The sequence below is a fragment of the Pleurodeles waltl genome, chromosome 3_1 (genome assembly GCF_031143425.1).
Source record: "Pleurodeles waltl isolate 20211129_DDA chromosome 3_1, aPleWal1.hap1.20221129, whole genome shotgun sequence".
NCBI classification, from domain to species: domain Eukaryota; kingdom Metazoa; phylum Chordata; class Amphibia; order Caudata; family Salamandridae; genus Pleurodeles; species Pleurodeles waltl.
In genome coordinates, this window is record NC_090440.1 from 113361557 (window position 1) to 113386805 (window position 25249).

Here is a 25249-nt window from a genome sequence, read left to right on the forward strand (position 1 = left end):
GATACCCAGATAAATATTATATATTTTTCTAAACACTGTGTGGTGTATTTTTGTGGTGTTATGCTACGGTGTTGTATGATTTATTGCACAAATGCTTTTCACATTGCCTTCTAAGTTAAGCCTGACTGCTCGTGCCAAGCTACCAGAGGGTGAGCACAGGCTGATTTTGGATTGTGTGTGACTTACCCTGACTAGAGTGAGGGTTCTTGCTTGGACAGAGGGCAACCTGACTGCCAACCAAAAACCCCATTTCTAACAGTATCAAATTGAAAACACAGCAAAAATACACAACACATGTTTAGAACAATAGATGATATTTATTTGAATAAAATAAGGTAAAAACGACAAAGATCCAATACGCACAAGTTTAAATATCACTTTTAGAAGGTTTAAAAGAGTCTTAATCCATAGAAATAAACAGTTGTCTCTTTGTTTCACAAAATACCTGCTATGCGTCAAAAATAACAATGCACGGAGATTGCAGAAGATGTGTGTAAAAATAAGGTGTGAGTCGGATTTTCAGACGCGGCACAGACAATGCGTTGTTTCTTTCCATGCTGCAAGGGGTTTGTGTCATTTATCGGCATGCAGTCTTAGTTCCTCACTGCGGTGCGGGGATATTTTTATGTCCAGGGACGATGCGGGGAAAATCCTTGACACGTTGGAAGAAGGCACTGGCACTGAATCATTCCTGTTGGTGATGCATCAAATTTTTCTGTGGCAAGGCAGGCCCTGCATCGACTTTCCAGTTGGGAATTCGGGCTGAGTCATTCTGGTTGGCTGTGCTGCGATTCCATGTTCGCAAGTAAGGCTTCACGTCATTTTCTGCAGCCAGTGCATCAATTTTCGATGCACAAGGAGTTTCCTGAAGAGATTAAACCTTTTTGGCCCTGAGACTTCAGAAAACAGGAGGCAAGCTCAATTCAAGCGCTTGGAGAGCACTTTTGGGGAAGGCAGCGTCCTTCTCAGCAAAGTCAGAGGCCAGCAGGGCAGCAGGGCAACAGCAGGGCAGTGTTCCTTCTCAGCAAAGCAGTCCAGATGAGACCTTTGGACAGCCAGGAAGTTCCTCTTGACAGGATGCAGGTGTAGATTCATAAGTGTCTGAGTTGTTGGGGTCAGCGACCCACTTTATATACCCAAAAATGCCTTTGAAGTGGGTGAGACTTCAAAGAGTGGTTTTGAAGTGCACAGGTTCCCCTTTCAGTCCAGTCCTGTCTGCCAGGGTCCTAGTGCTGGGGAGGGGGGTGATCAGTCTATTGTGTGAGGGCAGGCCACTACCCTTTGAATTGTAAGTGCCAGGCCCTCTACCCTTCCAGCCCAGGAAGTCCCATTCAATATGCAGATAAATGCAGATAAGACTGAGTGTCCTGTGTTTGTGGTTGTCTGGGAGAAATGCACAAGGGAGCTATCAACCAGCGCAGATGAGACGTTGATTGGAGACAGGCTGAAAGGCACAAATGGTTTTGAGTGCAGAGAAATGCTCACATTCTAAATGTGGCATTTCTGAAATAATAATAGAAAATCCAACCTCACTAATAAGCAAGATTTTCTATTCCCATTCTGGCCATACTAAATATGACCTGGTTACCCCTTTGAGATCCGGATCTACCACTCAAGAAGTATGTGAGAGCAGCCCTAATGGTAGTCTATGAAAGGAATAGGCCTCACAGTAGTGGTAAACTAATGTAGGACTTTTTGACTACCAGGACATATAAAACACACATGTAAATGTCATGCCTTTTACCTAAATAGCAACCTCTGGGTTACATAGGGCGTACCTTAGGGGTGACTTGTATGTAGAAAAGGGGGAGTTTAAGACTTTGCAAATAGTTTTAAATGCCAAGTCAAAGTGGCAATGAAACTGCGCACACATTCCTTGCAATGGCAGGCCTGAGACATGGTTAAGGGGCTACTTATGTGGGTGGCACAATCAGTGCTGCACTTCCACTAGTAGCATTTAACTTACAGGCCCTGGGCACATGTAGTGCATTTTACTAGAGACATGAAAGTAAATTAAATATGCCACCTGGGTATGATCCAATGTTACCATGTTTTTAAGGAGAGAGCACATGCACTTCAGAACTGGTTAGCAGTGGTAACGTTTCCAGAATCCTAAAGCCAGCAAAAATTAGGTCAGAAAAAGAAGAGGAGGAAGGCAAAAAGTTAGGGGTGACCCTTGAGAGAGGCCATTTTCCAACACTATTGTTTATACCGACTGCCATGGTGTGCCATATCATAAATAGGGGCACACATTGTGTTGTTAGGTGGTCAAGGGAGATGCAAGAAATGTGGCGCATCAGTACTGATGTGCCACTTTCTTGTTAATCTGTTGCCAGGTTTCTTGTAGCAAACATATATCACACTGAGCAATGAACAGGCCCCAATTGGGATCACCAAGCTTGGACCTAACACCTGCCACTTTTGAAGACATAGGCCCTCATTACAACCCTGGTGGTCAGTGATAAAGTGGTAGTAACTACCGCCAAATTATGACCATGGCGGTGAGAACTCAGATAGACAGCCACTTTATCACACCGACCGCCAGGGTGGATACAACAGCCACCACAGCGGTAGCCACCCACAGCCAGGAGGAAGTCAATGTTCCGTCCACCATGTTAAGACACATCAATCCGCCATCTTTTCCGGGGCGGAACCAAAAGTCTGGCGGAAACACATCATAGAAGGGAAAGGACTCACCTTTGGAAACACAGGGAAGAACCACGCTGCCATGGAGCCTGAACTTCAAATATTCCCTATGATATTCTATGTCCTGCTCCACCACGAACACCAACGCCGGCGAAGGCGACCGCAGTGAGTATAGCTGCCTAGCACACAAGGGAGGGGGGAGGAATACAAGAGTGACACACACACGCAACACACACACACTCACCCCAACACCATACACACAATCAGCTGCAGTAATAAAACCCATTTACCCTGTACCCCTGAGGAATAATGCAAGGACTACAGGAATGTGATAAAGTGAGTGTAATAATAACAACACAGTAGAAATATGAAAAGTCAATCTCATTGTATATACATATGTACAGTTCAAGGGACACTGCCCAGTCCTCATTGTGCATAGGTCACAGGGCCACAGGCCAAAGTCCAAGGCCCCACTTGTCACCTGCACCAACACTCAGAGAACACTGCAGTGGCATCAGTTGGAAAATAGGCAGGCACCTCAGGGAGATGGGGAACGGGGGGTCACCTTAGCCGACAGATGGAACAAAACCACTGGTTCTGGAGCAGCCCTGTGCTTGGTCCTGGGAGTGCAAGTCCATAGTCTCTCAAGTGGGTGACTTGCCCACATGCTCTGGAGGAGGCAACGTGCCCTGTGCTTGGTCCTGGGGAGTGCAAGGCCACAGTATCTCAAGTGGGTGACTTGCCCACATGCTCTGGAGGAGGCAACATGCCCTGTGCTTGGTCCTGGGGAGTGCAAGTCCACAGTCTCTCAAGTAGGTGACTTGCCCACATGCTCTGGAGGGGGCAACATGCCCTGTGCTTGGTCCTGGGGAGTGCAAGGCCACAGTCTCTCAAGTGGGGGATTTGTCCACTGGTTCTGGAGGGGGCATCGTGCCCTATGCTCTTGATCCTGGGAAGGCTGGGGTTGGTGGGTGTCTTACCCACTTGTTCTGGAGGGGGCTTTTTGCCCTGTGCTCTTGATCATGGAGAGGCTGGGGTTGGTGGGTGGCTTACCCAGTTGTTCTGGAGGGGGCATCGTGCCCTGTGCTCTTGATCCGGGGGAGGCTGGAGTTGGTGGGTGTCTTACCCACTGGTTCTGGAGGGGGCATCTTGCCCTGTGCTCTTGATCCTGGGGAGGCTGGGGTTGGTGGGTGGCTTACGCAGTTGTTCTGGAGGGGGCATCGTGCCCTGTGCTCTTGATCCTGGGAAGTGCAAGGTCACAGTCTCTCAGCTGAGTGTCATAACCACAGGATTTGCAGGAGACAGGCCGCACAGCAGGTCATGGAAGCAGGACTACATACCGTCCGCCGGCGGTGACAGCTGCTCAGTGGTAGTGCTGCTGCTGGTGGTGGTGGAGGAAGGCTCCAGCCCATCCCCTTCATCCTCGGACAGCTGCCCACTGCTGGTGGTGGTGGTGCTGCTGCTGCTGGTGGTGGTGGGGGGAGGCTCCAGCCCATTCCCTGTAGCCTCGGACGGCTGCCCACTGCTGATGGTGGTGCTGTTGGTGATGGTGGTGGGGTGGAGGCTCCAGCCCATCCCTTGCAGCCTCGGATGGCTGCACAACCATTGTTGGTGGTGGGGGCTCTGTCTGAGTCCCTACACCAGGCCCCTTGTCCTTCCTGCCTGCTGGTGCAGGCCCCTTGCCCTTCCTGGTAGCACTTGGGTGAGGCTCCTTGCCGTTCCGGGCAGCAGCTGGGGCAGGCTCCTTGCCCTTCCGGGCAGCAGCCTTAGCAGACACACTTTCTTTGAGGCTGGCTTGTGCCCTGGATCCTTTCCCACCACGAGTGGGTGTGGAGACTACTGGACCCGTGGACTGGGTGGCTGAGGTGCTTGCCTGTGTTTTTGCCATCCAGGCCAGACATGAAGGACAGTAGTGGGAGGGGTAGGGACGTGGTCAATGGTGGAGAGGAAAGGCTCCTTAGGGACACTGGGAAGATGGGAAGATGGAGAAGTTTTGGGAGTGGAGGAAGAGGGAGTGGTTGTAGGAGGTGTCTGTCTGCTGTGTTTGGGTGCAGGTGCATGGGATGGATGCTGTTGTGAGGTGGATGGCTGTTGGGTGTCTGAGTGCTTGCATTTGTGTACTTTGGGGGGTGACAGACACAGTGGGAGAGGACACAGGGGACATGTGCATGGCTGTTGCAGAGCTGTCTGCAAGTGAGGTGTGTGTTCTGCTAGTTGTGGTGATGATGCTGGTAGTGGCTGAGAATGTAGTGCATGCAGGTGTGAGTAGAGACGCAACTGGGAGGGAGGTGGAGGAGGAGGAGAGGACACAGTGGAGGCAGTGTATGTTGGTATGTCTGGATATGGATGGTGTTTGTGTAAGTGCCTGTGGGATGATGTGCGGTGCCTGTGTTTGCCTGTGCCACTCTTGTGTGTTGTCCTGTGTTCATGCTCATCTGCCTGTATACTTAGGATAGGTTGGGGGTGAGAGGAATGGGATGGGGAAGAGGAAGTTGGAGGGGGGTGTGTAGAAACAGGTACTATGGCTGCCATCAGAGAGGAGGCCAGAGTATGGATTGATCTCTGTTGGGCTGCCAAGCCAGTGTGAATGCCCTCCAGAAATACATTTGTCTGTTGCATTTGGGTTGCCAGCCCCTGGATGGCATTCACAATGGTTGACTGCTCAACAGAGATGGATCTCAGGAGGGCAATAACCTCTTCACTCAGTGCAGCAGGGCTAACTGGGGCAGGACCTGAGGTGCCTGGGGCAAAGGAAATACCCACTCTCCTGGGTGAGCGGGCACGGGCAACTTGATGAGGGACTGCTGGGAGTGCGGTGCTGGTACAGGGGGTGGCGGATGTACCTGTAGCTGGGGTGGGTACAGAAGTGTCCCCCACCACCAGGGAGCTTCCATCGGAGGAGGTATCTGTGTCCGAACTGTCCCCTCCAGTCTCCCCCGTGGTGCTCCCATCGCCCTCCGTCCCACTGGTGCCCTCAGCATCTGCGGACTCTGTCTCCTGGGTCCTGTGGATGCAGTTCTCTCTGTCGCCGGTGCCTGTGCTCCTCTACCAGATGATGCTAATGCACATAAGGACAGGATGACAAAACAAAAAGTGGGGGGAGAGACAAAGGATACACTTGGTCAATGGCTGCACCAACACTATAGTTGATGTACACACCACCGTCACACACAGGGAACAGCCCTAGGCACTCTGCAATGCACTACCTGTGAAAATGCTAGCCATCAAGGCATGGGGAGGGGCACATACCGCCAAATTCAGCACCCCTTAGACCCACAAAGCCCTGACCAGTTGTGGATGCCTACAAGCTGTGTAGCAGGATTATCACTTCAGAACCCTGCCCACCAAGGGACCTACTCTGCAATGTCAGGCCTGGCCTAAGGGCACCCAATAACACACATCCATCACCTGGGTACCCCCCTACCATGATTAAGTAGTGATGATGGGCACTGTGCTCACCCCCTGTGTGATGCCCTCAAGCGCCCATCCAGCTCCAGATAGACCACCGCCAGTATGCGGGCTGTCAGGGGGGTAAGAGTTCAATGGGCACCCCTTCCTCGTTGGGAGACCACCCCCAGCTGGGCCTCCACTGTCTTCCGCGCCCAGTGTCTCAGGTCCTCGCACTGTTTCCGACAGTGGGTGATCCCCAGGGTCCACACATCCTTGGCGATGGCACACCTTATTCCCTTCTTTTGATGGGCGCTGGCCTGCAGAGAAATACACACAGGAAATTGTATCAGTTAGACCATCTTGCCTATTACACTTATGGCCCACCATACCCCTTCACATCGCCATTTGCACACACAGGGCCCAGCACACAAGCTGCATGCCGCCCAGGGAACATCCACCCACCCCCTTACAGGAGGCCTTCACACACACCATTCCATGCATTTATGCAACATGCATCGTGCTCACAGCGTACTCACCTGTTGGTCTGGAGGCCCATACAGCAGTCCGTACTGGGGTAGGACCCCATCCACAAATCGCTCCAACTCCGCTTAGGTGAAGGCAGGGGCCCTTTCCCCAGTCACACGAGCCATGGTAGGTTCCAGACACAGGTCACATCAGCACATGCCGTGTTGGTCCTCTCCTGTTGAAGTTCAGGTAGCAAGTGAGTGATCAGATAGAAAATGCCGGTCACGTCCGCGGCGGTGCATACCGTCACAGCCGGTGTACATCACCATTGGCCACTGTACCCCACAGGACCCAATGTTATCCAGTGAGGATTTGCACGTTGGTTCACGACCGCCTCCCTAAACGGCGCAGAACGACAGTGGAATTACATCACTTCCACCTGTCCCTCCACACAGAACAGGCAAACGCCATTTCAGGGGGGGACAGGCCCTGGTAAATACTGTGTCACAGTTAAAAATAGGACATATAGGACAAATACCACTTATCCATTACAAAATACCATCATGCATTGTACTGTTGTGGCTACAATATTCAGTTTGTGACCGGCACCTCACTCTTTTGCTCCATAGATTGCTACTGCTGCCGATGAATAGGAGATGGAGACATACCCCAGTGTGAAGACCCCTGGTGGACTTCGCAACAATGGAGGACAGGCACATTATCCTCACTTATAGACTTGACAAGGCCACAATCATGGAGCTGTGTGCCCAAATGGAGCCTGACCTGACATCTGATATCTTTCACCCCACTGGGATCCCCCTATTGTGCAAGTCCTATTTGTGCTCCATTTCCTGGCAACTGGTTCTTTCCACATGACAGTGGGTTTCACAGAAGGAATGTCACATCCTATGTTCTCAATAGTGCTGACAACAGTGTTGTCTGCCCTAATTAAACACATGTGCAGCTACATTGTATTCCCCCAGGTTGAAGATTTGGCCACAGTAAAGGCTGACTTCAATGCAATAGGATATATCAATTGTTCAGAAATCGAAAGAGTTTTCACTCCATGAATGTGCAGATGGTGTGCTTGGTGGACCAGTACATCTCCCATGTCAGTGCTAAGTATCCAGGGTCTGTGCATGATGCCTTTATCCTGAGGAATAGCAGCATCCCAATTGTGATGTTCCAACTACAGAGGCACTGCGTGTGGCTAATAGGTGAGCCCTGGTTCCCACCCAGTAGATGTTGGTGTATGGGTATGGTGTGGGCCACATAGGATAGTGTGTGGCTAAATGTTGTCCCTCGATATTTGCAGGTGACTCAGGTTACCCCAACCTATCATGGCTAATGAATGACCCCTGTGAGGAATGCCAGGACAAGGGCAGAAGAACGTTACAATGAGGCACATGGGCGAACAAGAAGGATTATCGAATGGCCTCCTGAAGGCCAGGTTCTGGTGGCTCCATCTAACAGGTGGATCCCTGTGCTATTCACCCAAGAAGGTCTGCCAGATAATTGTGGCATGCTGCATTTTGCGTAACCTTGCCTTGAGATGCCATGTGCCTTTTCTGCAGGAGGAGGAGGCTGGAGATTGCCGTGTGGCAGCAGTGGACCCTGTGAACAGTGTGGATGAGGAGACAGAGGATGAGGATGAGGACAAAAGAACTGCAGTGATTCAACAATATTTCCAATGACACACAGGTAAGAGTGGTACTTCACATTTCATTGTCATTTTTTGAATTATCTATGGCACTGGCATGCTATTAATTTCCACTTCTATGCCCACTCACTGTACCCTTTGGCAACTCATTTTGCAGATGTTGGTGCCCCACTATTGCTCCTGGTGTGAACACTGCAGCCAACCACAGGTCTTTACTATGTCAACATTACTGTACAGTTGAATTGCAATGTTTGAACCTCCTTAAACGAATACATACTTAAAACATTTGACATACTCCATATTTTTTCAAAGTGTGTTTATTGAAGTGCTAAGAAGAAGAAGAGCAAGTGCAATGGAATGGGGTGATGATGGAGGAAAGTCCAGGGTAGTGTTCCAGTCTATAAGTAGCACAGATGTATTGTCCAAGGGTACATAAGAAGGGGAGCAATGGCAGTTTAAGGTGGATAGGTCGACAGAGTGTGACACAAGGGTGACAATCAGGAAAGTCTAATTTCCTGGCAATAGTCTCTGGCTTCTGCCTGTATCGCAGGGAACATTTGGGGGTGGTTCTCCTTCTGCAAGGAGAGGGGTGCTGGTGGCTTGTTGGTCCTTTGGTGGGGCCACCTGTCCACTAGTGGCTGCGGAGTTAGAAGGCAGTTCAGATGTCTGGCTAGTGCCAGGGGCCCGCTGGTGTGAGACTGCCTCCCTTATAATGTTGGCCATGTCTGCCAGCACCCCTGCTATGGAAACCATGGTGGTATTGATGGCCTGCAAGTCCTCCCTGATCCCCTGGTACTGTCCCTCCTGCAGTCACCTGTTCTCCTGCACGTTGTCCAGGATCTGGCCCAGCGTATCTGGGGAATGTTGGTAGGCTCCCAGGATCTCAGAGAGTGCCTCCTGGAGAGTTGGTTACCTGGGCCTGTTCTCCCACTGGCGCACAGCACTCCTCCCAGTTTCCCTGTTGTCCTGTGCCTCTGTCCCCTGAACCGTGTGCCCACTGCCACTGACCCCAGGTCCCTGATTGTCTTGGGTATGAGGTGTGCCCTGAGGTCCCTGTAGTGTTGGACACACTGCTCATTGATGTGTCCTGGGGACAGAGGTATTAGTACGCTGGGTGGGTGCTGTGGTGGTGTTTCCAGATGGGGGAGGCTCTGTGGTGATGTGTGACTCGGCCTGGGTAACCGGCTCTCCAGAGGTCCCTGGTGGGCCAGGTTGGTCATCCAGATCCAGGTGACCAGAGATGCTGTCATCACTGTAGGCCTCTTCTGTGGGGAGACTGGATAGTACTGGCACCTCTTCACCACTGACATTGGCTGGAGTACCTGTGGGGATGTAAATGCAGTGTGTTATTGTTTCTTTGTGTGACATACTGTGCATCAGTGGCTTGCCCTCTTTGTTTGTATTTGCCCTGGCATCTTTCACTTGTATACGCTGGTGTATGGTCTGATGATTAGTTCTCTCTAGTGTGCATGCTTTAGTGATGGGTGTCCAAGCAAGTGTGTGAGTGGTGTCCATGCATTGGTATGGCATGCAGGGCTTGGCATTGGGATGAGTGAGCGGTAATGGTGGGGGGGGGTGAGATGGTGGAGTGATGGGAGTGAGGGTGAGGGAGGGGGTATGTGATAACATGCAGGTAGGGGGTTACAGTAGCATAGAGTTGACTTACCAGAGTCCATTCCTCCTGCTACTATGGCCAGGCTCTCAAGATGCATGATTGCCAAGACTTGCTCCTCCCATGTTGTTGGTTGTGGGGGAAGAGGTAAGGGTCCACCGCCAGTCCTCTGTACAGCAAGTTGGTTTCTTGCTGCAATGGAACGTACCTTCCATCCATAGGTCGTTCCACCTCTTCCTGATGTTGTCACTTGTTCTGGGGTGCTGTCCCATGGCGTTGACCCTGTCCACGATCCTCAGCCATAGTTCCATCTTCCTAGCAATGGATATCTGCTCCACCTGTGCTCCAAATAGCTGAGGCTCTACCCAGATTATTTCCTCCACCATGACCCTTAGCTCCTCCTCTGAGAATCTGGGGTGTCTTTGTGGTGAAATGGGTGTTGTGTGAGTTGTGTAGGTGAGGGTGTGTAGGGTGGTGTGTTGGGATGTGTGATGTGGGTGGTGTATAGGTGTAGGTGGTGTGTAGCTCTGGTTTTGTCTGTAGTTGTGGTGTCTGTCTCATGCCAATAGTTTGTAATGGTAAAGGATTGTGGGTAATGTGGGTGTGTGTTTTATGGTGGTGTGGGTGTGTGGGTGTGGTGTGTGTATGGTTTTTAGGTGTGTGTAGTTTGAGTTGTCTAATGTGGTGTTGTTTCATATGTGCGTGTGTATTTTGAGCGCAGCGGTATGTACCGCCAATAGTTCACCACTGTTGAATGTCCGCCGTGGTGATTCGTGGGTCATAATGTGGTGGGCGTTTTTCTGTTTGCATAACAGTGTGGGTTTGGATACCACCAGTTTATCACTGACCTTTGGTGTGGCGGATTTGTGTGTGTGGCTGAATAGTGATGGATTGGTGTGCATGTGTCATAATATGGTGAACGGATATCTGCCGCAGCGGTGGTATGTTGGCAGCAGTCAGCATGGCGGTTAGTGGGTTGTACCTCCAATGTCATAATGAGGGCCATAATGTTTACATTATTCTGGATTGTTTGCTGGTTTTCAACTGCCTCAGAACATGATATCATTGGTGACAGAACATTAGGGAGGGCCCTATCCTCATAAGGAGCATTCACAAGTGGTATGCCATTAATCCCAGGAAATTCTAACCCTCCCACGGAAAGGTGTGATCTACTACTGCTGAGTCAACCCACCACTGATGATGCCAAATCGGGACTAAAGATCGAATGATGGACTGAGGCAGCAGCAGGCATGGGGGTTAAGTTTGAAATGGATTTGGGAGTCAGTCAGGGGAACTTTGCGCAATTCTAACCCCCACAAGCCCCTTTACCAGCTGGCTTTTTAGACAAAGCTTAATATAATCAAAGGCATCCTCATTTGTTGATGGATCATTAAACCTTTTGGCTTGTAAGATATCTGAGTGAATTAGGGAATGGCATTGGCAGACCAATCTTACATTGAGGGTACATTTGCTTAGGAGTGTATGCATGTCCTCTCTGACCCAAGGGCTCAATTTGGGGACTTTGGTCATGAAGACCTTGCACAGTGTCCCTGGTTGGCCATTTAACCCCCTCCCTCCACTAAGCTCTGCTCGTGGTCCCAAGGGACGAGTGCAAACCAATGGCATGGTACTTTGGATGTAGCTGGCCCCTGAGGTCCTTACGTACAGTTCCAGCACAAATAGTGGAAGGGGGGAGTGCTCTATGCTGCATTTTTGAGAAGTTGAAGTTTGAAGCCAGGGAATTAGCACCCACCACCATGGTCACCTGAGGGTGCCCAGCTTTATCCCTACTGCATTTCCACCTATTTTGATTATCCTGGGCTGTTTATTTGCCAGTAATTATACTATAAGAGTCCTTAGGGTGCTGGATGCTCCCCTGATGCCTCAGTTTCCCCACATCATCCAGCAAGGTGGCAACATGCTGTTTTAGCGTATGTACTTAATTGTACAAGGATTTAACCAGCTCAGAAATATCAATCGTAGTATCAAATGCCCTACTTCAGGGACCGAAGTACTACGAAGTGCTGTGTCAAGGTGTACCCTGGGTTGCTCAGTACTTTCCCTTCCTCATGAGCATTGCCCGCATAATAGACGGCAAGAACAGCATACCTATTGACACATGCTACAGGAAGATCAGCAAGGAAAACCTCAGTTCCCTTCAGATTACAGTCAACAAAGTTATCGCTGATGGGTTCCGGTGGTATCTCCAGCAATGAAACCATCATCCCAGCTGGGTCCTTATTGGTAGCAGCTGGTTTGTTCCTCCCTTTATTTGTGAATATGGGTGAAATTACCCCCCCCCCCCTTCCTCTGGGCCTGGCTTTCCCTTTTCTTACCCCCTAAAAGCCTTTGAACCTCCTCTATAAAATAGCCAATGCCTTCTAGCATTGTGTTAGGGTGAGGATCAACTGCTGAATCACTAGCACCCAGCTTATAGCTCTTCTTTTTCTTCCCACTTGCTCATTGAGAGAGAGGGTTGCTAATTATGGACACTTGACTGTTAAAGAATACACTTACACACATTCCAACATGGGGTAATTAATAGAGCCCCCCCAAACAGTGAATTACTAGTAATTTTTCATGACGAAGATGTAAAAGCAGGACTAGAATGAATTACAAGTTATAGGTAAATCCTGATCAATGGCCACAGTGTGGAGGATGAAGGCCCTCAACCAATAGATGCAACAACTAGGGTTATACAGTTGCTCATGCAACATGCCTTGATGCTATGAGTGAGTATGTGCCTGTACATAACAGCCAGTTAAAGTGCAGAGCAAAGGGGGGTGGCTCTGCCCTGCCTCTTCCTGTTGCTGATGGGCACAGGATGGGCCTCCCATGGCCCGGCACAGCCCACATGCGTCCCACGCTGTGGGAGAAGGCATGGCACTTTATAGCGCTTCAACAGCAGCAAAGTGAGAACAGCTGGGAGGTGTATCCTGGTCTGCCACCTGGCCCTCAATGAAACTTTGGTCACTGAGTCCCTGAGGAAGCAGGAGTGGTGCTTTATAGCTCTTCAACAGCAGCAAAGTGAGAGCAGCTCGGCAGTGTGTCCGTGCCTGCCTCCTTCCCCCCAACGAATCCTGAAACACCCTTGATGAACCACCCTCCACTGAAACACCCTTGATGAACATTCATGTTGTAATTCACTGAAATCAGCCCCATGCCATCAGCCATGGTGAAAATGAGCAAACAGGCATTTGCTGCTGTACCTTGAACTACTTGTATCAGTTCACCTTTGCTTGCACCTTTGTTCTCTTTTGTTTCACTGTCACCATAAATGAAAATTTACTCTTCATAGGTATTGATGCAGCCCAAGTGTAAACTTTGCACTTTGATAGCGTCAGCTGCTGTAACATAAATAGTTCATTGTACTTTTCTTCAGGCATTATATTTATTAAAGCAGCACTTTTGATGAAGAAAGGTGTTGAACATCCATTTATTTTCAGTGGAATATTTAGACAGTGTTTGTATGATTTTGTTATTTTGACATGTCGACTTTTCCTTGAGTGACTTTTATCCTCATAGGCAACCAGTCCTACATGTGCATGTTTCTCTGAGGTAAGCACTGACATGGCACAATCACTTTTTTGACTTTCACTTTTATTGAGGCTGAAAGCTGTTTGATAATGATTTAGATGATGATCAACTTCCTTTAATATCTATTTGCCTCAGCTGATGTCGCACCTTCGCCTTGTGGGTATACCACTTGCTCCAGACTGTGGGCCAGATTGAAGGGTAAATGATGGTGTGCCATGCTGCGTCAAATTTGGCAGTGTTGCGCACGATCATTTACACAACGCAGGGATGTGCCATATTAAATAGAATACGGAGCACTCCTGTGTTGCCCCCTGCGCCGGCTCAGTATTTGCTGCTGTGCACCAATTCAGCAACCATTGCACCATTGTGCAAGGATGGCTGCGTTGAAGAGGAAATTTTGTGAGCATGAAGGAACTCCTTCCTGCAGAAAAACAATCCTAAATGGCATTTTGCTCTTTCTTTCTTTCTCTTTCAGAATGCAGCACACATTGAAAGAGCAAAAAATGAGTAGAAATGAAAGCATTTCTCTTCATTGTGCTATGCTAACGCGGTGGCTTTTGATTTTGACGCTGCCTCAGGTTTACAAAAACTTGTAAATCTGGGGCAGCGTCAAAATGCAATGGGTGTTGCTGTGGCATACCCACAGCAACACCCATTGCACATCCCTTCCACGCAAAGTGCTGCGTGTGAAGGGGCCATATTTACAAGGTGTCATCAAGCAAAAAAAAGTGGCTTAACGCCACCTTGTAAATATGGTGCAGTGCATAGATCAATCGGAGCGTCACTAAAAATGACACTCCAGTGGTGCTAGGGGCTCTTAAATACACCCCTAAGATTTTCTCTCACTATTAGTCTTCTGAATGAATCGGACAAGCAGCCATCTGACCTACATGGCTTCTTCATCATTAGGCTAATTGAACCAAATAATAATGATCAATAATCAAAACTTGAGATTCAAGGCATTCTTAATCTGATGGTATGTGACTTCCTTGTCAGTTCTTGCCATTTTCTTTATGTTTTTTTCACTCCATCTTCAGCAAAAGTTTTGAGATATTTGATAATCTTTCTGTTGTCAGTTTCTTCAAGTGCATCAATGGAATATTCAAATGTCTCTACCCAGGCAGTCCATGTACTGCCAGTATTTTGATTTTTGCCAGTGTTGAATGGTGGTGGTGGTTTAAGGAAGATGGAAGCATTGAAACTGTGTGGAACTCAGTAAGGTTGAGAGTAGCACTTTCCCTGGCCTTTCTGATTGGAAATCAGGATCTGTTCAATTTGTGCCCTGGACCTAGCCCTGCGATAGGCCAACCTTAGGGTTGTCTTTGCCGGGCGTCATCTGTAGAATGGCCTTTGGCCGAGTTTCTGGCCACTGGAAATATGCGCCACTCCTTTAGCACAAACCCTGTGCTTCTACTTGGGCCCCGTGTCAGCCGAAATGAAGCGGCTCTATTTAGTGGGCTCTGTAAACCCTTTACATTATTCTATGTATACTTCATTGCCAGTTGTAGTGTCCTCCCCGGCTTGGTACCCACTAAATGATTAGCTGAATGATTAGGCGACACCAGGAGTTGTAAATCACGCCTTTATAGCGCTATGTGCATCTGTGAACTCCTACCTATTAAAACAAACTCTCATACATTCTATTCTCGTAATTATATCACCTCTTAGAGAGTCCCAGGCAGCCATAAAGGTGCCATTCAAAATCATGCAAGACACTACAAGTATGTTATGTTTCCCAGTCTTTCATTGCCTACACCTAATGTTGTCATAAAGGGTTCTTTTACGTAAACACACATTCTTATTGGTAAAGCCAGCCTTTACCAGTGCTTTAAACAATTGAAATGTATGGAAGAGAGGAGCTATAAAGAGATGAGGGGTACTTTTGCCCTGTGGTAATGAGGGAATCCGAGGAGGATGTCATGGGGTAGTGTGCCCAAAATGATTGGCAGGCTGTGTGCCACCAGCGCTAAAGCAGGTCCAGTCTACAGTAGTTATGGCATGCTTTATTGTTTGGTAAAACCCATCAGGCTGTAGGAGGGTTTATATTAATTTTCACCATTTTTGCTGTAAATTTTGTTAAATTGTTCATTCAGTATGGAGTTGGAATATGTATATAGCATCATGGTTACAAAGCACTATATTAGCAGTACTTGGATTAGTATGATCTGCAGATTAGAGAATTTGGTGATAAACTGATGGAACTTACCTAGAGGACTTTCCATACCATTTTCTAAGTAAGACTTGCATTGGCATGCTGGCTGACTTTATGTCTGCACCTATTTACCAGCATGATCAAATGATGTTGTTGATCAGCTGTTGGTCTAAGACAAAGGGCTTGGTTCAGAGTTGGGTAACAATGGAACATCTCCAAATTTATCACCATACTGTTTCAATGGTATAAGGAATTCAAGTGATGGAGTCCACTCTGGACAACGTGTTTCCTCTAGAAAATGGATCATTGTCAATTAGCAACTAACTGTTCATCTTTCCCATAGGTGTGATCTTAGAACAAGAAAAAAGAGAAAACAAATATAACTTGGAAACAACATGCTCATCACTCACACCCATTCATTCACATGCACACTTGCTTATTCTCTAACAAATACACAAACATTCATACATACATGCATTCATCAAGCATAAAAAAAATAAAAAAAATTCACTCAACATCCTCAGCTCTGACAGGAATGCCTCGGAGGTCCCAGGAGGGATGTGACTGCTGCCTTCACTCACTGGCAGACCTTGGGTCAGCCACTGAGGGAAGGCTGCAGTCTCAAGCCTCGGAGGTCACAAAAGGGTTGGGACTGCTGCCTTCCATCATTAGCTGACCTAAGGTCAGTCCCAATCTTGTCACAGAGTGGGATGGGTCAGTGAGACTGCTGACGTCACCTCCGTCTGTGATGAGGTGTCACTGATTGACTGGGTACTTCAGGGCTTAAACCTGAAGCACCAAGGTCCAAGGCAATCAGTGACACTACCCCACTTCATGAGAGGGAGGGCCTTGAGACACCTTTGCCAGGCTGAAGAGGTCACGCCAACAGGAGCTGTGACTTCTTCAGCCCAACAAAGTACAGCTCAGGCAGCCAGGACCTTGCACATTTAGTGCATGTCTACCTTATGGCTGTCTTACCTGAAGCAGAAGAGTGTCTGGCTGGTTGACCTTTGATGTGCCTGACCGGCACTCTTCTTGCCTGAAAAAAGGTGGGGGCAAAGCCCATTTGCACATACAGATGGGGCACTGTTGGTTACAATAATATCATTAGTGTACCTGACCCCTATCGTACCTCTCTCTTTACAGAAAGAGAGATAGACATTAATTGCTCAGGATGGACCAACAACAATCACTTATAACAATCATTTGAAACTAACCTCTCTACCCAGCAACCCAGGAGAAAGAAAGTGGTGTTATGAGGTACAGTTCTGAGGTCAGCACGGGGGCATCAGCTGCTGAGTGGAAGTTGCTTGTTACAGTTTGCCTTCAATATCAATGAGTTTTGTTCATGTTTTTTTAATTAAAATGGCCATCATGTTAATTTTTGTAAAAAAAACCCTGGGCCTCATTTACAACAAACTGGTGCATCTATTCACCACTTTGCTTGCGCCACCATGCACCCCCCATAACGACACCTTGGTAGGCTATAATTACAAAACAGTTCACAATGACATTGGTTATCACATTTGATTCAGAATTTCTGACGCAGTTGTGGCGCTTTGCTGGACAAGCATCAAATGTTTTGACAGTAGTCCAGCAAAGCTTGGGGAGGCCCATTGAAAACAGCCTAACATCTCTTGAACGCCTGTCCTGACCAGGCTTTAAAAAATTACGCTAGAGTGACACAGTGACATCTTGCAAATTTCACTCTGCCATTTCTGTGGGCCTCTTAGAGGGGGAATGGCTCCCTTTCATACATTACACCTGGCACAGGTATAATGTGGCACAAGTGTTTACAAACTGGTGCAATGATACCATTGCTCCTGTTTGCAAGACTGTTCTGCACCTCCGTAGCATAAAAAGAAAACAACACTACGGCGCGCAAGGGACTTGTAAATGAGCCACCTAGTCTCAAATATTTGGTAGATATAGTTTTAGATCCATGCATGTAAAGTCCCTTTGATGGACTCCACACTCCTGTGCATTACTTTTTAGGCAACTTTCCCGCACAAAACACGTTTGGTCTAGAAATTAGATAAAAAGAAAAATACTTTTGTGATGCCAACGCAGTGCAAAATGTTAATAATTCTGCCCCGTTTTGTTTATCTGGGTAAACGTCTGAGTGAACTACAGACCATTCATTTTGGATCATAGCTCCACCTTGAGTCTCAACAAAATAATTTCCCTTAGTCAACATACATGCATTATAATTAAGAAGACACTACACCAGCCAGGAACGAAGGACAGTGCAATGCATTAAAAAGAAGAAAAAACATGCACTTGGTGATGGAGTAAGAGAAGCAGGCAGGTGACCTTCCTACCAAATGTGTCACAAATACCTTCCAGTATGCAAAGAAAAAAGGACAGCTATAGGAGACAAAACGAAAAATGCTGATTCGATCTCATTGGAGTCAAAACATTAGCCCCATACATTAACATGAGATGGGGCCAAAAGGACAATTAGGTAAGTAAGGGAACATGGGATTACATTTCCCCTCTATTCACCAGTCGGTTCCTTATCCTCAGAAATGCCAGCTTGCTGAACAGAGGGGACTTTTAAGACCATGTTCGTGTACATTTACAGCAAGTGGCTTTGTACTGCTGAAAGACTTTAGCCTTGTTCAAACTTCCGGATTACCCTAAATTGTTGAACCTCCATCAAGTGCTGAGGATGGTCTCTATGAATGGTTAAAAGAGAACCGAAACATTGACAGAGTGCGCTCTAAAAGCCAATACTGCACTGGGATGATGGAAGGTATTGGAGCCTCATTTTGAAAATCTAAAAGGACTGGACTTCCAGGACAGTCTATCCCCTGGTCCCTGGGCTTGCTTCCTTGATTTTGTGAGTGTGTGTGCTTTTTATTTTGTGTATATGTTTGGTGTTTATGTTTTAAAGGGAAGTGATAATGGGTTCACTCAGTTCTCCTTAAAGGGGTTATAGATAGGGTTTTTGTATAAAAGTTATTTTACATTCAAATTAAAGTACAGAATATTCAAAAGCTTTTTCTCCTCTCGTATTTTGCTGGTTAGCCCAGACCCTTGTGAGGATATCAATCAGGGTACACCCCATTTGTATTGAATGGATTGTAACGAGTGAGTATAGCGAATAAGCCTTACCGCTACAAGAGTATATGGGGGGAGTTCTCCCCCCAAGAAAATCAAATCACTAAATGGATGGATGGACATTGGAGATTTGGCTGCATGGCTCAATGAAGGCATTATTAGTTGGATGGGTAAGAAGTGGATGGATGACTTATTTCAAGAATGGATGACAATAAATAAAGACTTTTACTTCGGTGGAGCAAACGGTGGATGGCAATGAATAAAGACATATTTTGGCAGGTCAAATGCACTGACTAAGGGTGGTGCTCTTTTCCTTTACGCTTCTACATTAAACATGACCAACCCCACACAAGGTCACCACCGATTCCTGTTAAACTTGCATAACTCAGACGTATTTCATATCCAAACAATGCACTGCACTGATTTAGTTCCTCTAAGAATTAAACAGAAAAAAGTATTCTTTGATCGAAAATCAGACAGAGAAAGAGATATCCATGTACTGGTTGAGTTACACATTGTGAATCCAGGAAAGCTTGTATCAATCTCGGCTTCCACTTCACCACATTTTTCATCCTGAGCAATTACTTTTTTCAGTGCACCTCCTTTCCCTTCATGCTCATGTGAGCACCTTGAAATACCTCAGTTAAAGGTTTGCACTCCACAAAAACATATACCCATCTGTAGTAACACTCTATTCCATGTGTAGTGAGCAAAAGACTGTCCTCTTGGTTCACCAACAGCATTAACATTAAAGCAGTGGGGCCTGGGGCATGAATGCCTCGAAGTTCATGTTCAGACTCTATTATTTCTTATAATTCTTTCTCAGTGTAATGGTATATTTAAAAAACTAAACTGAAATGCATTGCAGCAGTCACAGTATAAAGAAGTACACTTTCAAATAGTAAAAAGTCTATAACGTATATGTACTGGACTCTGTATTTGGATGTAAACTCTAGGGGGCATATTTATGATCCAGTTTGCAACACGTTTTCCCCACACGACATGGTACGTGCACAACACAACCCTTAAATGCGATTTATGAAGCTACCCAAGGCCTCTTTGTGTAGTCCTGAGTGGCTCCATAAATGTGGAGTAAGGCAACACAGCACAGATCTCTGCATTGCTTTACTGTGCCCTGGCAAGGTGTTCCATGGGCATTGCATGGGTGTTACCACACAATTCCCATGGGTTTGATTTATTCCCAGAGTTATCAGAACTGGTAAACTTGGGAATTCACCAAAATGCTATACTTTACCAAGGGAGGCATAACAAGGAGAAATGTCTGTATTTCTCCATGTTACTTCCTCTTTAGATGTGTTTTCATTCTGCAGCACATATGCCTCAGGGATTGTTTTTTTGCAGGAAGGTACCCCTTCCTGCACAAAAACAATCCTACATGCAATGCAGGCACTCTTGCACTGTGGTACAAGGGTGCCTATGTTGAAGCTAAGCCTCTAAAATGGCATTTACTTAAATAAGGCAGATGCCTGACCTTTCCCTGCCACACAGTACAACACAGAATCACTGTATGACAAACTCATAAATATGCCCCCAGATGTTGCCTTTGAGCTAGCTAGCAGCAGACTCTGCACCATCCTTCTATCTGGAGCCCTGAAGGTCAGCGCTGGTCATGGCAACTTTACAGGAGAAATGAAACAACCAAATACATAAACCAACAAATTTGTAGTGAGCGTGGTCATACTTTAAAACCATTTGTCTTTGCATTGTTTCCTTTTAAAGTACAAAATGCACTGCTGGGAGGAGACATGGCCGGCTTGCCACCCAGCTTCGAACTCCCCCCGGAGTAAAACTAGCAGCCACCTTGGAAGGCTACCAGGGAAACGTCCAGTTTCTGATAGGGGCAGTCTGTGCTTGGTACTTCAGTTTTCTCCTGTTTAGTTCTGGCCCACTTTTTTCAGGAACACTAACCCGCGTACAAAAACCATGTTTTCCTAGATGGGTCACAGTCTTTTGTTCTGTCAGTGGTTCAAATGATCATTGTGAAGATGCAGAAACAAGACTTAAGAGACACTGTGAGTGTAGTGGCAGTTTATCCAAGTGCTGAGCATAGCGACCCTCCAGGGATTACTGTTCCAATGACTGCAGCCGTCACTCAAGGCAAATATAAGTATTTGCCTCATGCACGCCTCATGAGTGTAAAAGGCCATTTATTTGGACAGAATTGCCATAGTTTGAACATCATAAATATGCCATCATAACATCAAAAAATCTTGTAATGAACTTCCATTTACAACCCCCTCATCTTCCATTTCCCCTGAACTTCCACTCCCGCAGACCCTCTCACTTCCTCACTTAACATCATCCCCTCGATCGTCACTTACGATTCCCCATTTATTTCTCACTTTTTTCATCCAAGCAGCCTCCAGTGAAGCCTTCTTCATCTGTCCCAACCTCCCTCACACCTTCATCGTTCACCAGGGCTCTCTTTCTCACTCCCCAAGGGTGGATACGCCATCATGTGACTCTCCACTCCCCAAACTACAGCTCGCAGACCAGTGCATCCCACAACCTGTCCTACCATGGTAAGAGTACCAAAAACATTTCAAGACAAATGCTTCTTCCCTGGTAGTGTTGTTACGTCGAGATGAAGTTCCCACCCACCAACCTTAAATAAAACCCCCAACTGCCTATTCTGTCGCTGGAGTACTCCGATGTAACAAAGAATCCCAGGGGAAGAGTAGGCTGCGCCTTTTACTTCCCCTGGGTCCCTTCATCATGACACAATCATGATCCATGAGGAATGAGTGTAAAAAGCCATTTATTAGGACATGATTTCTATTGTTTGAACTTCATAAACATGTCATCATAGCATCAAAACATCTTTTAATGCACGTTCATTTACAACCTCCTCATCTTCCATTTGCCCTGAACGTCCACTTCCGCACACCCTCTCACTTCCTAACTTAACATCATCCACTCAATCACCTCTTACTGCTCCCCATCTCTTTATCACTTCCTTTACCCAAGTATCCTCTAGTGATGCTTCCCTCATCCGTCCTAACCTTCCTCACACCTTTATCTTTCAACAGTTCTCTTCTCCTCCCTCCCCAACAAATGGATATGCCCGCATGTGACTCTCCACCCACCCAAACTACAGCCATCAAGTAAATGTGAGAATGCAGTAGTCCCAATCTTGTCACAGAGTGGGATGGGGGCAGTGAGACTGCTGACTTCACCCACTCTGTGATGGTATGTCACTGATTGGTCACTTCAGGGATAAAACCCAAAGCACCAAGGTCTGAGGCAATTTGGTGATGCTAACCCTCCTCACGAGGGGGAGGGCCTTGAGGCATCTATGCCAGGCTGTGGAGGTCACACCTACAGGAAATGTGACTTCTTTAGCCCAGCAAAGTTCAGCTCAGGCAGCTACCTCCTGGCTTCCGAACGTGAAGCAGAAGAGTGTCTGTTGGGCTGACATTTGTTCAGCCTGACAGACACTCTTCTTGTCTGGAAGAGGTGGTGGTGAAGCCCCTCAACCCAAACAGATGGGCTGCTGCTGGTTGCAGCAATATCATTAGGGTACTTGACCCCTTTCATACCTCTCTCTTTGCAGAAAGAGAGACGTCATTAATTGCTCAGGATGGACCAACCACATTCACTTATAACAATGCAGAAAGCATGTATCCAATTATAACAATGTGTAGCTACACCAATTAATGCTGGAATTTTCTGTGACAGTTATGTCAGACAAATCAAAAGTGCAATTCTGCCAATTCCCAGCCCATGAGCTTGGCTCCAAAAATCTATCAATTTATTGAGCCTTCCTGTCTAAGCTTGTGATTGCGATTGGCATTACTGGGGCAGCCTAGCATTTATTAAGTTAATTTCTCATGGGTAGAGAACAGTCAATGGCTTTGGGTGATTTTGTTTCCCTGCCTTTCTCACTCCCTTGCAGGGTGCCCTAGAGATTCTTGCTTAGCCTTTCCTTATTTAGTATCTATGTCACCTCCTTAGCAGAAGTAATCAGGTCATATGGTTTCTCCTGTACATCTTAAGCTGACAACAAACAAATTGATTGTCTTGGTGGCCACATTCCATGATTGTATGGTGGTGGTCATTTTCTGGATGAAATGGAACTTTTTAAGATTACATTCCGAAAGATGGAGAGTCTGCTATTTGGCTCTCATTCATCTTTTTAGACCCCTAGTTGGTGGGCACAAGATTTAGGGGTTCCTCCCACACCAGTTTTTAAAGCACTGAATTTATGGATAGTAATTTAAAACAAACTCACTTTCAAAGATCAAATCAATGTGGTGACATCCTCTTCATTTCATGCATTAGGAACCATAAAAAAGATCCTAACTTTTATTCCTTCAGAGCTGCAGAAAATGGTAGTCAGCTTGCCAGTACTCTGTTAAATTGACTACATCTAAACTTTCATAAGCATCTATTTAACAGGCTGCACATTTTTCAAAGCGCTGCAGCATGACTACTATTGACAATTCCAAAATATCAATCACCGTCTAAATCTATCAGGAATCTACATTGGCTTAGAGTAAAACAGAGAATTATTTTAAAAGCTCTATGTACTGCTTATTAAGCATTACTTAACCAAGGTCCAGATTTTCTTAAATACTGTTTCCGCTGGTTCATCCCAGGTAGATCATAATGGTCCACAGCAGCCAAATGTGGAGTAGTCTCCAGGTTTAAAAGATCCTCATGAAGCGGAAAAAGTTTCATATTTGGAGCAGAAAAAGCTTGGAACACTGTCCCACTGCAAATTAGAGCCATGCCCACTAACTCTACGAATGTTGAGGAAGGGTTTAAAAACCTGGTTGTTCAATGCAGAATGAGCTTCAATCCTTCTTGTTTCTTGGTCTTCTGGATAGCAGCATAGCTAGTGCCAAGATGCCTTTGGACAAATAAGCGCTTTATAAATTTCATTAACATAACATGTAAGTGTAGTTGCACCTTCTGAGATGTTGAGGAGAATGTGTCGTCTTCATTGCCAGCTCTGTATTCTGTGCAGAGAACAGAATGTCTCAAGTCAACGTAATAGAAACTTATACCTTTCTGTTTGCTTAATGGTGAATGGTGAATATACCAACATTTTTACTTATGCTAATGAGAAACACAGGTGAAAGAAACACTCTGATATTCTTGGCTCTGACAGTTAAATGTGAAACTATCAAATAAACTCAACAGAACTGTATTCATACCCAAACTAGCAAGAACTTGTGAAAAAAAAAATTCTGTTGAATCATAAAGTGTATGGTCACAAGCAATATTGATTAGTCCACACAGATATATGTGTTTGGGGAGAGTACATTTTGTTACTTTACCAAAGAAATGGCACAGGGTATGACAAAACGACAGCTCTGATTCAAGGAAAAATAATAATTCACTTCTTCCCAGCTCCCGAAGAGCACTGCTGTCTTCCTGCGCCATATGGGAGACACTAATTATGTCATCTTGTCAGTTTTCAATAATGAAACTATTCAGATTTAGGATTTTATGATCCATTTCTCTAAAGATTTTGTGAAATATTCCTCAGCATGTTATGAGTTATATCAAGAAGAATATGCATGAGGTTGGAAAAGTTAGTAGCCTGCTGACTCCTGTATGCAAGCATTATAAAAGTCGGAGACATAAATATCTGCATACAGCTGCATGTGTTGTTTGTGCAATATACAAAAAAGTTGCATCTTTGTGCTACAGCTAATTATGCAAATTATATTTATTTTTTCAAGAATGTAAAGGTCTTTAGGCAGATGTGCATCACAAAATAACATTGTGGTGATTACAATTGTAGTTTAAGAGGAACAAAGTCACTGAGATTAATGGTTGAACTTCCATTCGATCATTTGATCTGAATAAGGGGACCACATTAGTAAACTACTCTTTTTCTTTATGGTATGATATTGGTGGCAGGACCAAGTAGAAAAGCAACTGTCCAAACCCTGGAGCAATAGATAAAGGGTGTATGTTGTAGCACAACAGCAATAACACAGTTGCAGTACAACCAATATGAAGGCCATCATAAGTATGTAGGAACACCATAAACATGCATCAAGTAAATGTTAGATATGGGGCCTATTTGTATGGGATTTGAGGCGCAGGGCAGCGCAGTAAGTCACCTTGCTGCTCTGCCCTGTGTTATAGGGAAATCACAGGGATGCATCGTGTTTATCCATTGTGGCGCATTCCTGTCCTTCCCCTGCGCTGGTGCCCTTTTGTCAGCTAGCGCCAATGCAGGCACTCTTGCACCATGGTACCTTCCTGCACAAAAACAACCCTGAGAGGTTATTTCCTCTTCACATCTATGTTGCAGAATGCAGTACAGATTGAAAGAGGAAAAAACGAGGAGAAATAAAGATATTTCTTCTCTTTACTCTTCTTTTTTGCACATTCCCAGGTTTAAAAGTTCTTATAAATTTGTGCATGCATCAAAAGCCATGGACACCCATGCAACACCCTTCAAAATGCCTCCCTGGTGCAGAGTAATGTAACACAGAGATTTGTGCTGTATTACAATACTCAAGATTTATGAAGCCATGCAGAACTGCTCGAGGTGGCCTTCCCTGGCTTCATAAATCTCTCTTAAGCTTTGCGTCACTCTTGCATCATGTTGCGTGGTGGAAGAGTGATGCGAAACAGGCCATAAATATGGCCCTGCATCTCTAATTGGCAAAGTTATGCACCCTCTGCAAGTAGGCACCACAATCCTAGTCAGTGTAAGCCAGATACACAACATAAAGTAACC